The following is a 14,848-nucleotide window of genomic DNA, read 5'->3' as shown; positions in this document are numbered from 1 at the left end:
TTTCCCCAAACTCTAAATTGATACCTCCCCTTTTCCCTTTGAGCCAAAATGGGCGGGTACGAAAATCAAAAGCAGTGAGATGGTCAATCAGGGAGTTATCATAGAGCTCGATGGAAAGGATATCGTAATTAGACTCCAGGGGGCTTAGCCGTATGGCATTTGAAATGTCCGAACGTACGACTGATAGACAGCCACGTTGGTTTCGAAGCCAATAGATGGCTTTATTTATCCTGGACTCATGGTCCTCTTTCACTCCTAGCGGCAACCTGGGAACATTGATCATATGAAATGTGTTAGGCCCATGTTTATGTTTTTGGCTTTTTGTCAGCAAGCTGGAGGCAGTAAAGGCTCTCTGGGAAAAGGAAGGATAAATGGGTTCAGAGGTAGATGCAAGTGGCCCTCTAAATTTCAAGGGGGAACACCCCCCTACATATCTGGAGTTACCAAGTTCTTTGAGCCTTCCGGGTCCTTGCAGACTTGGCGGAGGAACGGGGCATCTGGTAGGGGCAGCACAGTTTATTGGGGCGGCCTTCTCAGGGAGAAGCTGTATGTTGCCCAGCTGAGCGTAAGTAAAATTGCCTACAGTGTCAGTTCTGGTTTCCCCTTGCTTTGAGTAAGGGTTAGCTTGTAATCCAGATACTATCTTTGGTTGCGAACTCCAATCGGTTTTAATGGGTTCGCCTCTCCCCCTTTCCTCACTTAAGCAACACTTGCATCCAGATAAATTTGCCGGTCTTTCCTGAACAAAACGTGTCAGTCGCTGCACCATACTCTTGAGTTCGTCTACTCTCAGCAGGATGAGAGACATATTAGATTCCAGGGAAGGTTGAACCAGCTGGGGTTTGGTTGTTAGAATAGGCGGAGAATTATGGATCCTGGCGTCTGGGGCTTCTATCAGAGAGACATGCGTCCTAGGTATAGTAACCTCCTCGAATAACGGCTGGAACCGGTTGCTGCAGGGGATGTTTGGAAGCACATTAATCAAAGGACTTAGCGGAATGGGAGCAAGAGGCAGACTGATTCCCTCTTCTGTTTGAAGTAGGCTTAGATTAGGAATGCAATCCTCCATTGCATCCTTTGCTTCACAGAATGGAGGAGGGGTTGAGCGGAGCGCATTGGATGGAACACTTGCTCCATTAGGTGGAGGGTTAAGTTCTAGAACTGTATCCTTGTTTTTCTCGCAAAAAAAGTCTTGGATCCTTTTGGGTTGAGCCGGGACCTTCTTGGTACCTACAGTAAAGTTTAAAATAGCCTCCACCTCCTCAAACAGATGGTCTATCTCCTCAAACGGCTTAAGCCCACCGCTTTTTGGCTTACTGGTTGGCTTAATGGAACGTTTTTTTTGTTTTTTACAATCAAGCCGGGATTCCGGCAAATCAACAGCCTTACTTTTCCCCATTGGGCTTAAATAAATAGATTACCCAAAAGATATAGAGGTTAGGACACTTACTCAGGCACCAAGAGAAGGAATAAAGGGACAGGGCCCAGCCCGGCCTCAGTCGGTCGAAGACGGGCGTAGACGGGCCCGTCTTGGCCCGGTCTTCACCCAGGCGCGCCCGCGCGCGTCCCGCGAAGCGGGAGCGCTAGTTGGAATTTAAAGGGCTCCTGCCCTTTGTTGCTGTAATGCCTGTGACCCGCTCTGGACCCCGGTGCAGCTTCGGCGAACATTCATAAGCAGGACATCAATCCACAAGACTGGAAAAATGTGAACATGTGTAAACCATGACACCATACTTCTGGAAGCACACATTTCAACTCAAAAAATGATGCATTAGTTGCCCCATGTCAACTCAGTTCATGGGTCACGTGACTACTTGCTGTATAGTGGGCAATGTTCAACAATTCAGAACTACCCACGTCTCAACCAGCATGACAGTGTCATACCCCATACTCAGTGTCATTAGTCACTACCTTGCCAACACATCCTCAGATATCCTGACCTGTGTGTGTGGGCTGGGGGTTGTCCATACAACCTTGTCAGACCACATGTCATACATTCTCTGTTAGTGCTGGGCCTGTGTGTGTCCATGAAGTTATACAAGCAGCTTCACACTGTGTACAGCATTAGTCAGTCCAGCCCCAAATTCCCAGTGCAGAATAGGTCTTTGACATGTGAGCACCCACATACGAGTTGGTGGCGCTGAGTGCTGTAGTGCTACATGCAGCACATATGTTTTTGACCTGTATACAAAGTATGGTAAACATAGTGCTACACATAAAGGTACTCTTGGACTCTCCTTAAGTTATGGCACTATTAACCAGCCAGGTACATAGCTCTGTGGATAGTAGTATTGTGTCACCCTCCATTGTGTGACATGGTTGACTGCTGCTCTCATCAATCTCCCATTTAATAGGTGTCTCAGACATTTTCCAATTAGCAATGTTGTCAGACACTATCCTTGCCATAGCATGCACCAACTGCTGTGAGCCTACCCGTCGGTAGCGATCTTTGCTCAGATGGGTTATGTACAGGCAATCAGAGCAGGGGTCTATGGTGCATGAATGAGGGACATAGAAGAGCTATCCCACATGATGAGAATAACATACCATGGTCACATGGTTGATGTGTGTGACAATAGTAGTCAATGGTGTCATGATCCTTAGAGGATGATCAAGGTCAGTGATTTTGTATCGTTCCACAGTGGATAGCTGTGACACTTTGAACAAGTCCCATTTCTAGGAAGATTGAAGATGGGCCAAATCGTTTACACATTGGCCATAAGGGCAAATTATTTCGATGTTCATATCAATGTCAGAGGTTTGCAGTTGCTGTTTTCAATGCATGTCTGTTGGTATTTTGCCTGACAGACAGTATCCTAACACGTCCTATTTTTCATGCAGCTGCCAATATGAGCCCTGCCGAAAAAAGGAACTTTGCGAAACGGGCAGAACAGTATCACCACATCAGGCAGGTCTGCAGGAGGTACAGGCAAATGGAGGCTCTCTACAACCGGGAAAAGGCTTCAGGGAGCTGGTGGGCATTCGCACATGGGGGACCAAGAAGAGAGAATGGTGGATCCGCCACCCAACCAGCAAATAGGTCAATCAATCAATCAATCATAGCATTTGTAAAGTGCACTACTCACCCGTGAGGGTCTCAAGGCGCTGAGTGGGGAGGGGAGGTGCTGCTACTGCTCGAACAACCAGGTCTTGAGGTGTCTCCTGAAGGTTAGCAGGTCCTTTATTTGTTGTAGGTGGATCAGAAGAATGTTCCACATCTTGGTGGCGAGGTGGGAGAACGATCTGCCACTGGCAGTTGTTCTGTGGATGCGTAGAACAAGGGCAAGGTCAGCAGGGCGAAGCTGGCGGGTCGGGATGTAGAAGGAGAGTCGTATGTTGAGGTATTATGGTCCGGCGTTGTGCAGAGCTTTGTGAGCATGGGTGAGGAGCTTGAACGTGATTCTCTTGTTGATGGGGAGCCAGTGCAGGTCTCTCAGGTGGGCTGTGATGTGGCTGTGGCGGGGGATGTCCAGGATGAGGTATGCGGAGGCGTTTTGTATGCGTTGCAGTCTTTTTAGGAGCTTGGCCGTGGTTCGTGCGTAGAGGGCGTTGCCGTAGTCCAGTCTGCTGCTTACGAGGGCTTGGGTGACCGTCCTTCTGGTTCAGGTCAGCTACATCTGATGTTGGATGACCATCAGGAGCAGGACCATCCTCAGCACCTATGCCACCTACATTATGGCCACCATCGGCAGGATCCCAGCCAGGCCTGCACCATGTGGAGCCACCTCACACCCAGGACCTGCTCGTCTTGAGCATAAGGTTGAACAGATTTTGACCATTGTGAAGGACATACTGGCCAACCAGGAGAGACATCATTGTTCTGGAAGATCTGTGAATAGGACAGTTTTCCCTTCCTCCTGTTTTTATTTCATAGGTGTTTTTTAGCTCGATTGGTACAGTTAAGTTAGTGTAGTGTGGTTAGTTTTAGGCCATGGTTGTATATTAGTAAGGGGTTGGTGGTTATAAGTGTGATAGTTGGGGCTGGAGAGAGATGTTTTAGGTCCATGTTCTATATATAAAAAAATTAAAAACAAACAAAAATATAAAATTTCCAAAAATCCAAAATAATATACATATTTGTTTGGCACATATGTTTAGTTAGTCAATGTTTAGCTGTTGTCACTGTTGTCCTTGTCAATGGATGTAATTTAAGGGGTTTGGGGACTGATATTTACTTGTGGCATCTGATACTTAGAACAGGTTAAGGTACGCTAAGATAGTTCTAGTTATAAGGTAGGATACGTTAGTGTAGGAATGCATAGTTTAGTTAGGTAATTCAGTTATTGTGTATTTAGACTTAATAATGTAGCTCAATAAATCTTGTTATACCATACAGCTTGCTCTGCATCATGTCAATTGTGTAGGTGATAGCATGCCTATGCAGGTAATGTTTGACACATTCCAGTGACATGAGCAGCAGTATTTTGTGACATATGTTACATACAATATGTATCTCCTATGCTGAGGTTCCTGTCAGGTTGCCAATAGTGTAATATCAGCTAATCAAGTCAAATTTCCGCAACATACGTGACACTCTTGTTGTGGATGGATACACATTCTGACACAGGTAATCTAATTTCATATTACTGTGGCTTGAATGTATGTGACTTGCACTCTCAATGGAATATTTGTCAATGCACTCCCCCTAAATCAAGGTTTTGGTACAGAGTCACATATGCCTGACCCTCACATTCTTACACATGTATTAAGTTTTTGTCTAATTAATGGTGTGATGTAGTTAGCAGACTTGCTTAGCCCTGCCGCATGTGTTGTATTTGATATCAGGTGTCACAATACATGCATGCTACATGACACATGCCGTGCTTCGATACCTCATGTATTACTTAGTTCTCATCATAGTTCTCAGACACCTGAACCATGTTGCAATCAGTATATGTGGCATTGTGCCAGACACATAGACACGCATATCCCTTTGGTAGGTACTAAGTGGCATATGTTAAATGCACTGACACTACCATGCTGTCATGTATTGTGACACTACAGTGGTGGTGTTTTCTTTCACATATTTACAAGTTGGCACTGTGGCACTGTGGGTGACACAACACCAATTTACAGGTATAGCTCCCCTTCTAGCAGGGTGATGCATCAGAGGGGCATTCAATGGGTGGTGCTTTGGCTATACCCAAGCAAAATCCATTGCTTTTGACACTGCATCAGCCATAAAATCATACGTGTACCTGAGGCAATGGAAAATATACTGAAACCAGCGGGGAGTGGGGTTTGCATGGCACATTTTTGATACGATTATTACTTCACAAATTAGTTTTCACTATGTGTGCACAATTTTACAACATATACGAAGAGTTCAAAGATACATTAGCGACTATTATTATTCTGAAAGGGACACCTTCCTGCAGATACTGAAACTATTACCTGCACGACTGCCATACATTGTAGCATGGTTTTAGGATGCCTACATTGGGACTGGACTGTAGATCATTCACATAAGCTACTGTAGGCACACATTTTGACTTTTCTCTTTTCCATATGTCCCTACCCTGCACTTTGGGAATACACACGCCAGTATATTTACTTCACTTATAGAAATGCGCAGCTCCATTTGTATGTACATAGGCCCTACATTGTTTAAGCATCACATGATGCATTCTGTTCAAATACTTTCAACCTCAGACACAGAGCTGACACAGATAATGTATAAAGTGCATTTATTGACATGTGCTATTGAGAGTTCAGTTCATTGCACAAGAGATTGATCCCATGAGAGAACCCAATTCTTTGGATGCCCAAACAGAATCCAGAGGTAGGGATATAAGTAATCAGACGTGTGGAAGGGGAGTGCTTCAGTCAGGAGGTGATCACATTGCCATTATGTAGGATGGGGCACATTGACAGTCCTTAGGTCTGATTGATCAACAGTGGGAAAGAGAAGTGGGGGCGTAGATTGTTCTAGCGACACTGGCACAATCTTAAACACAGAGCTAAAGAGAAACTATCTATGTGCCACAGACTGTAGCTACCAGGCTGTTTTATGTGTGAAAAATGTTTCTTCCACATCTGCATCTTCTGATGTGTGTGTTGCCTCCTGTGCCAGGGATTGTGCTGGAGTTGGAGTTGAGAGAGGCACACACACATCAGGGGCAGAAGTGGAATCATAGGTGTCATCTGTGGGAAGGTGTGAGGCATTGGTGTTGCAAGGAGATACTGGTGGTTTCTTAACACAGCAGCAACATCATGGTGGTAGGCAGCCAAGTACTCCTTGATGAATACCAGCTCCTGTTGCATGGACTGCATGACAGTAAGCATTTACCCCAGCTTGGTGTCAACCTCAACGTAGCCACTTTGGTAGGGCATTTGTTCGTGCCTCTGCCTCATGATGCCAGCAATTTTGGCTAGGGACTGCTTCAGTCTACGCAGCCGGGAGTGGGTGCATCTAATGGCAGCAGAGTTGTCTCTGTTGGGACTGAGGCACCTCTGTACTTCAGCTAGGCTGCCCACCATGGCCTCAATCCCCTCCCGCACATTTTGTGCCAGCTCCCACTGGACTCCTACCACTTGACTTTGGAAAATGATGTCTGGGTCCTGGGAGTCCAGGTCTCTGTGTGAGCTGGCAAGTAATTGTGTGTGCTCTGTTGGGTGAGTCATCTGGAGGCCCGCAATGTTGTGTGTCCTCCCAGCAACTGGAGATAGTGACCAGATGGAAACTAGGATCTGCTGGAAGGTGTCTGCTTTGATGGTTGGTGACTGGTCATCAAGATCATCTTGGAAGTCCAGGGAAGGAAGCTGGCCAGGAGTTATTTCTTTAGTCTCTGTAATGAGATGGAGATATGTCACTGTTGTCCTGTACTAGCTATTCTATTTAGTCATCAGATCGAAATTCATGTGTGCCTAATTGTAATGGCACTGAGCCACACATCAAGTCCCTCATTCACAGGTCCCTGGCTGCACACAGCACCACAAGGACATGAATTTGGATGACCCTCTGTTGACACATTGTGCAAGTCCACATGTACAAATCATATCACACCTCACTCACACAGTTTTTTTGTGTGCATTATCCCGCACAATCCATAGTAAGATGCACCTACCTTGTGTGTATGTGTCCATACAAGAAGCTGTCCCTTCATGCACAAAAGCAGTCACCCCTTCAACACAGGCCCCTTTGAAGTATGGTGCAGATGTGCCTGCATAGGCACATGGCAGCAAAATGTGCAGTAGCACTAATGGTGAGACAGTGGAGCCCCATCTGTTGTGTGCAAGTTGCATTAGTTCCCTTTCCCAGTGGTACATGCAGGCCTTTCCCAGCCCTTGGTGCCCCCCACATGTGCAGCGTGCCTGGTACGTGCTGCCCATTGTGAGTCAGACCTGGCTAGATTGTACAGTTGACACAGTGAAGGTAGTGGTGTGAAGGTAGTGAACTGGTCTGTGCATATAGATGGGGGAGGGGGATCAGTGGACATTACATGCATTTGATGTTTAGCCATTAGTTTGCCCCCATGCAAACCATTGGCATTCATACAGTGCCTCCAAAGTGCCTCCCACTTATGTCATTTGTGAGTTACAACATTGCCCCCCACTGCAACTTACCCTGTGTTTATTGTAGCTTCTCAATTGCTGCGGTGTCCTCTCCCTGGACTCCTCCACCACCACATCCGGGATGACTGCTGCCACCATCTCCTCCAGCTGCTCCTGGGGTGCAGGGCTTCCACCTCTGTTCTGCAGTGCTGCCTTTCTGTTGCTGGCCAGTTTCTCTTTTGTTCTGCGCTTCCTAGTGTGTCAGCGCTACTTACAGTCCTCCACAGTCTTCTAATCTCAGCCACACCATTGATTTATATACTATGGACTGCCAAATCGCCTCCTCCCTACCTATTGCCAATTTAAAGGTAACAAAGAGCTGGTGTTGGTGCCCTGTCAACTCTGTGATCAGTATTTTATTTTCCTCCTCAATGAACCTATACTTCCTCTTCCTTTACCCCTTCTCCTGTGATTTTACATGGGCATCCTGGCTGGTACTTGGCTCATTGGGGTCTTTCTCGGGTCTCTCCTGTCCAGAATTCTCCATTTTTTCTATGTTCAGGCTTCTGTTTGGCAGTTTTGCGGGCTTTCTCTGGACACTTTTAGCAGAAAAGTGACGCAATTACGATTAGCGTCACGTAATGTGCCGCAAATCAGGTTAGTGCAACTTTTCCAGCAATAGCGCCATTTTCTTTCACAACAAGTCGCTAAGATTAGCACCATTCTTTGTGGCGCCAAGCTTTCCTTACTGCCATGTTGCACCATATTGTAAATATGGTGCTAACATCATGCAAGGAAACGTCTTAGCATGGCGTCACATTTTGTTGGCCAAAAATACAATAGTGCAGTTTTGCGCCATTTCTTATAAATCTGGGCCCCCTTTCACTGCCTTATCTCAAAGAGCGTCTGAATGACAGGCCTGGCTACTACAGAAATGTTTTTTCCCATAAATGAATGACATGGGGGTACGACAGCTCCCATCTTTCTCCTATGGTTGAAATCAGACTTCGCTCTTTTTAACTTACACTGCAAATGGTGGGTATCTTAAGACACATGTTTTAAATCCAGCAGCACATGAGAAAGTGCTCAAAGCATTGCTGCTTGAAATCAAAGCACACTTGAGACATAAAGGCATGGGCATACTGCACATGAGTTGTTGCTCCAAGATGTCTACTCTTTTCTGAGCTTCCACTTATTCTGGTCCCCTTCTCACTCAATGGACTGCTTATGTCCTCATTATCACCTTTCCTTGAAAGTTAGTTAGTGGCCTAGCAACTGAGACTCTTGTAATAATACAACCATGGAAAAGGAAAATAAGCAGCTCTGCTTTCCATTTGGGTAATGAAAGACAGTCATATTTGAAGAGAAAGGGGGCCCTAATACCTCTGGGCTCTGACGTCACTACATTAATCATGCTGCTCCCCTTAAGTCCCTTTAATTGATTCTTTAACCATGTATGTCTTGGACTGCCCTTTAAAGTATCTACCCTCTCGTTCTCACTTTCAAAGGGTCACTTTAATTTCCTCTCCTTTCTGCTATCTTTAACTCCTGATAAAGGGTCCCATTACCACCTGGTCAAATTTAGGTCTCCTGGATACTTATTCTGGAATGAGCAATTCCAGTCTGTATTACCTGACCTAGGGCCAGATGTACGAAAGGATTTTACCCATTCTGTGTCTATGGGAAAAAGCTTTCGTACATATGGCCCCTAAATCCAGAGATCTCATATTCTTAAACCTGAAATGGAGAATAATCATGCAGACCTAGCAATTCTGTTTCCTTTCCCACATGGTTGTGCCCGATTTAGGTAAGTGGTATATCTGAGTGAACTGGTTCATAATGAGATATGGCAAGGAGGACAGGGTATAACTTTCATGTAATGTCTTTCTTCATCTCAGTTTCTTCTTTTCTCCTTGACTGAACTTGTCAATCTAGCTAGATGAACTGGTCTCCTCTCTAACTCGCCTTGTTTATTGTTCCTCCTCAGTGGCCATCACTGTTGACAGATTCGTGCTCCCCTGATTCTATCTCTCTCATGCATTCCTCCTCCGCCCTTCCCTTCGTTAGACTGAAGTGGCCCTTTTAAAGCACTAGCACTATGAGATCCTTGCTCTGTCATTCTGCATAGTGTTTTTTTCTCTCTCATTCAAATGGTGAAAACCTGCACTTCTTTTTCCCCACTTAAAGCACTGGAACATTTTGTTGACATGTGCAGCCACTCTTTTCTGCAGTAAATGTAAATGTTCCCAGGAAGAATGATTAGCTATTTGTGCACTTGCCGTTTCACAGAGTTGCATTTCATAATTAACTTGTCACTGAGTTTCCCCCTAGTGACATAATGAGGAGTACAAATACTGTGATTGTACATTTTGTACTTGAGGGGAGAGGATAATAGATAGGCAGTTGGGATGCAGTGCCTGAAGGTTTGGCATCATTAGCTCATATATTTAGGTTAGCATTCATTTTGTGTTTATTTTTGGATTCAGCACTGCAGTGTCTTCCCCAGCCTGTTACCCGCTGAATGACTAGGCTACACCCAGAGCTGTAAATCATACGTCTTTATTCCTCTGTGTGTACCTGTGAACTCCCAACATTCTAAAACAGGCCTTCATGCATTCTATTCTAGTGATTATATCATACACTGATACGGAGTCCTCGGGGTGCCATAAAGGTTCTGTTCTAAATCATGTAAGGCACTACATCTCCCCCTCTGTTAAATGAAAAATTGCAATTTTTTAGACAATCATTAGACATACAAAAATATCTACATATACAAAAGCATGTACAACCATATCTGGTCAATCAATCAATCTTCTTGCGGTTTTGATCTGTCTACCCATTCTGGTTACTGTATACTGTAAAGGGTCATCTTCAATGTCAGAAATTGCCAATGATGGTATGGAAACTGCAATTCATTGCTGACCGCTTTTTGGGGATTTTGGCGTGGGGCTACTCCAAAGTGACAAGGCACAAATGCACTGTATTTATTCAATATGGTGGATTTCTGTTCTTTCCTCCTGCGCTGGCCTTGTTTCGGCAGCCTAGTGTCTGCCACCAACACCAGTAGAAAGTCAGCTGCCCTGTTGCCTCATCCACACTCTACTATAGGTAGGCATAGACTATGGGTGCAGATTTTCATTTGGTTAAAATGCGTAGTCAATCAGAGTGTTGAAAGACATGGCACGGCCCAACAACTGTCTGCACAGTGCAAGGACTTCCATCCCACAGATATGGGGCCTTTGGATTACTTCAAAGGTTAACTCCCATTGTAACTAATGATTGATGTTTTGACAGTTCAAAACCTTGCTGACCTGTGCACGTTAAGTATGTGACCACTCCACCCTTACAAGGAAAATAAATGAAGACTGTGGACTCGATGCAATTTAAGGCACTCACTTTAGAGGCTAAGACTCAACTTTAACTTCTAGGTCCTGTTTTCCAATTGACTCCACACAGCCTTCTAAATTCACCTGCAAATATAATAGTTGTAACACTGGGTTATGTGTGCTGCAGCTTGCCATTACGTCCCAGTGCTGCTGGCCATTGATGACGTGAGGCTCTTCGTTTCTCTGCTCTCTGCCTTACTATCCTCATTCTCATGTCTGGAGGGCTGCTTGGCAGTGCCCTTAGCAACACCCATTGTGGGCTGCCGAAGTCTGTGCAACTGGGGATTGCGCCAGCTTGGCAGCAAAAGGCCACTCTCGACTAGAAGCCCATTCTTTGCCTGGTCTTTTCCCTAGGGAATGTGGGCTTAAATGAATAACCTCCTTGTATTAAAAGATAATTATTTTATTTCTAGGGTATGATGTCACTTGATGGTAGATAATGCTCTAGCATTCATCCGTATGAGACGCGTTCTCCTGAACTCAGAGAAGTGCAGTTTGGGATACTCAATGCTAATCATGTTGCAGTGGCAAATAATGATTCACATGTTCAGCACCACATCACTGGCGCTTTAAGATAAACCACTTACCACCTGAAGCTGGCAGCCATATTATGTCCCTTATTCAAACTTTTCTTGGGAAAACTTCACTTGTGACAAACCAACTTATCAGTGAGTAAAAAAATACCACATTTGTACAGAAGTCCCCCCTCCTACACCCCAAAACTTTAACGCTGGCCTGATAATTGGCACCATTACGTAGTCGACGAAATTGGACTTACAGAATTCTTTCTCTACTGCCTGTGTTTAATATACCGCACCGCACGTGACTTTTTTATGGGGCTGTTAGAAGTGAAATTCGACTAACAAAGTTGCCTCTACTTTTCCTGGCCCTATCTTACATTTGAAAATGTCAAGCTGCCCTCTTCTGTGCGGGGCAACAATGTCTCTCTCTCCCCTTCTTTTGTGCAGAACCTGCATTGTTAAAAGGGTTGTAAACTATGGTATTTGGCATGGCCCTTTTTGAAACAAATACCGAATTTTCTGCTGACATGATGTTTATGTGCCTGTTCTTCACATGTTGCTTTAAAAAACAACAACAATAATTCAAAAAAATTACAAGTGTTTAAAGGTTATCTTTTAGGCTTTACCAGCGTGCCTTTTTGTCTGTCCTTTAACTATCAGGTTCACTCTGTCTGGGAAACAGTCTACCATGTTATGCATTTAAACATTAGCATTGTGGCAACTCCCCTTATCTTTTGGACATGTATACCTTACCTACAATTTAAGGTCTGAAATGACTTAGATGAATTACCTGGTAATTACTTTTGCACTTCTGCATTGACCATAAGCACATATCATTTGTAACTTTGCAATATAGTTGTATGTCAGAACATCAAGGACAGAAATAATGTCCTGCAAATATCAGGAATTAAGACATTGCACATCCTGCAGTACATATTTTAGGACATTTCAAACCACCGAGCAGTTCTGTGTCCATATAGTGAAGCAAGACTGAAGGCAGAATTCTTTTATAAGACCATGAAACTCCAAGTAGGCACCAGAGAAACTGCCAAGCTGCTGCAGTATTGAATTTACCTCAGAATAGGGCAATGTGGGATAGTTTTCAGTAAGGTAAACAGGATGTGCTGCAAAAATTAGAAGTCCCTAGGAAATTTTTTCTCATTGGTTAGGGTGTGTGCAGGAGTCACTCTCAAACCGTGGCTGGAGAACCCTACAAAACTGGCACCTTATCCAAAGCTCAGCCAAACAAGTTTGTCCCTGACGAAGAAGAGAAGAGAACTGGGCTTAATGACTGTGACCTCAGGGGAGACCTGAAGGGCTGGACTTGCCTCCACTTGTACTCAGGACACATCTTTATTCCTCTCTTTGTACCTGTGAACTCAAAAAATTCTCAAGCAGGCATTCATTCTATTCTAGTGATTACATTGTACACTGATACGGAGTCCTTGGGGAGCCATAAAAGTTCCATTCTAAATCATGCAAGGCACTACATCTTCCCCTCTGTCAAAGGACTCCGAGGGCCAGCTGGCTAACCACCTGTTTGGCTACTGTGACACAACAAGCTACAAAAGGCCTCCTTCTTGAAGAGCCTAGGTGACCAGTAGCAACTAGACCAATACTAAGGGCCATATTTATACTTTTTGATGCAAAACTGCGCTAACGCAGTTTTTTGCGTCAAAAAAATTAGCGCCGGCTAACGACATTCTGAAGCGCCATGCGGGCGCCGTATTTATTCAATGACGTTAGCCGGCATTAGCCGCCGGCGCTGCCTGGTGTGCGTGAAAAAAAATGACGTACACCAGGCAGCGCCGGCGTAGGGGAATATGGAGCTTGGGCGCCAAAAAATGGGGCAAGTCAGGCTGAGGCTAATTTTTCGCCTCAACCCAATTTGCGCCATTTTTTTCGACTCCCAACCCCCATTGAAATTACTCCTGTCTTAGCAAAGACAGGAGTCATGCCCCCTTGCCCAATGGCCATGCCCAGGGGACTTCTGTCCCCTGGGCATGGTCATTGGGCATAGTGGCATGTAGGGGGGCACAAATCAGGCCCCCCTATGCCACAAACAAAAATAAAAAAATATACTTACCTGGACTTACCTTAAGTTCCCTGGGATGGGTCCCTCCATCCTTGGGTGTCCTCCTGGGGTGGGCAAGGGTGGCAGGGGGTGTCCCTGGGGGCATGGGAGGGCACCTCTGGGCTCCTTCCGAGCCCACAGGTCCCTTAACGCCTGCCTTTCCAGGTGCTAAAAAATGGCGCAAAAGCGGCTGGACGTCATTTTTTTTGACCCGCCCACTCCCGGGTGTGAATTTTGCCTGGGAGTGTAAATACGGCGCACATGCCTCGGAGTCACTTTTTTAGACGGGAACGCCTACCTTGCATATCATTAACGCAAAGTAGGTGTCCACGCTAAAAAATGACGCAAACTCCATGGACTTTGGCGCTAGACGCGTCTAACGCCAAAGTATAAATATGGAGTTAGTTTTGCGTCGGAATTGCGTAAAAAAAAACAAAAAACGACGCAATTCCGGCGCAAACAGAGTATAAATATGCCCCTAAGTGTTTCAAAGCACCTGAAAAGTTGGGACTTACAAATGTTTTGGACTTCGAAGACCTCTGCAGCATCAGCAGGACCTCACGGACAAGGTGGCTGATTTCTAGAAGAGTTTGTCGGGTACAACTTCCGGCCTGCCCAGCTGGAGGATTTTGAGCTCCATAACAAGTTAGAAAGTAGAAACCTTGACATGGTGAAGTTGTGAAAAGTACCTTATCGATAAGAGGATTTTGGGTGATGTGAAATTTTAGTCTTCTCATGCAGAGCTTTTTCCACCAAAAACAACTTCTTTAGTGCAACCTCTTCCAATTGCCATTTGACATCAAAAAGACTTCAACAGATACAACCTGCAGCCTTGTTCCTCTGGAGGATTTAGAGTTCCATTTCAGAGACTAAAGGCCTGATTATAAGATTTTGGCGGTCTGTGGACAGCCATGGCGGTGGCGATTGTCCGACTGCCGTTGGGTTGGTGGTCAGACCATCATATTACGATGCATGCGGTTCCAAAGATGAAAGACCGTTGAGGTCAGACTCGCACCGCCAGGTGGCAAGATAGGCCAATGAGGCCGTCGGAGCCAGTGTTTCTGATGGACAGATTATGATGTTCACTTCCGCCAACGTGACTGCAGTGGTCCAACCACCGCATCGCATCTGGTGGAAACAAAGGCATAAAAAGCAAGAACTTACCTGCAGGCAGCGTCACACATCTTGTACTGCCATGGGGCCGATCATACACATCCTGCAATTGCTGCTGCTCATAGATAGAGCACCAAATCCACACCGTCGTGGACTCAACCGACAGAAAGAGCACACACTTACCGGTGCTTCAAAACTCTACAACTGATCAACGTGCCGCAATCCAACTGGTATGTGGGTTACACTACATGGGCCAAGTG

This window comes from Pleurodeles waltl, chromosome 2_1 (assembly GCF_031143425.1).
Source record: "Pleurodeles waltl isolate 20211129_DDA chromosome 2_1, aPleWal1.hap1.20221129, whole genome shotgun sequence".
Taxonomy (NCBI): domain Eukaryota; kingdom Metazoa; phylum Chordata; class Amphibia; order Caudata; family Salamandridae; genus Pleurodeles; species Pleurodeles waltl.
Note: the sequence above shows the minus strand (reverse complement) of the source record.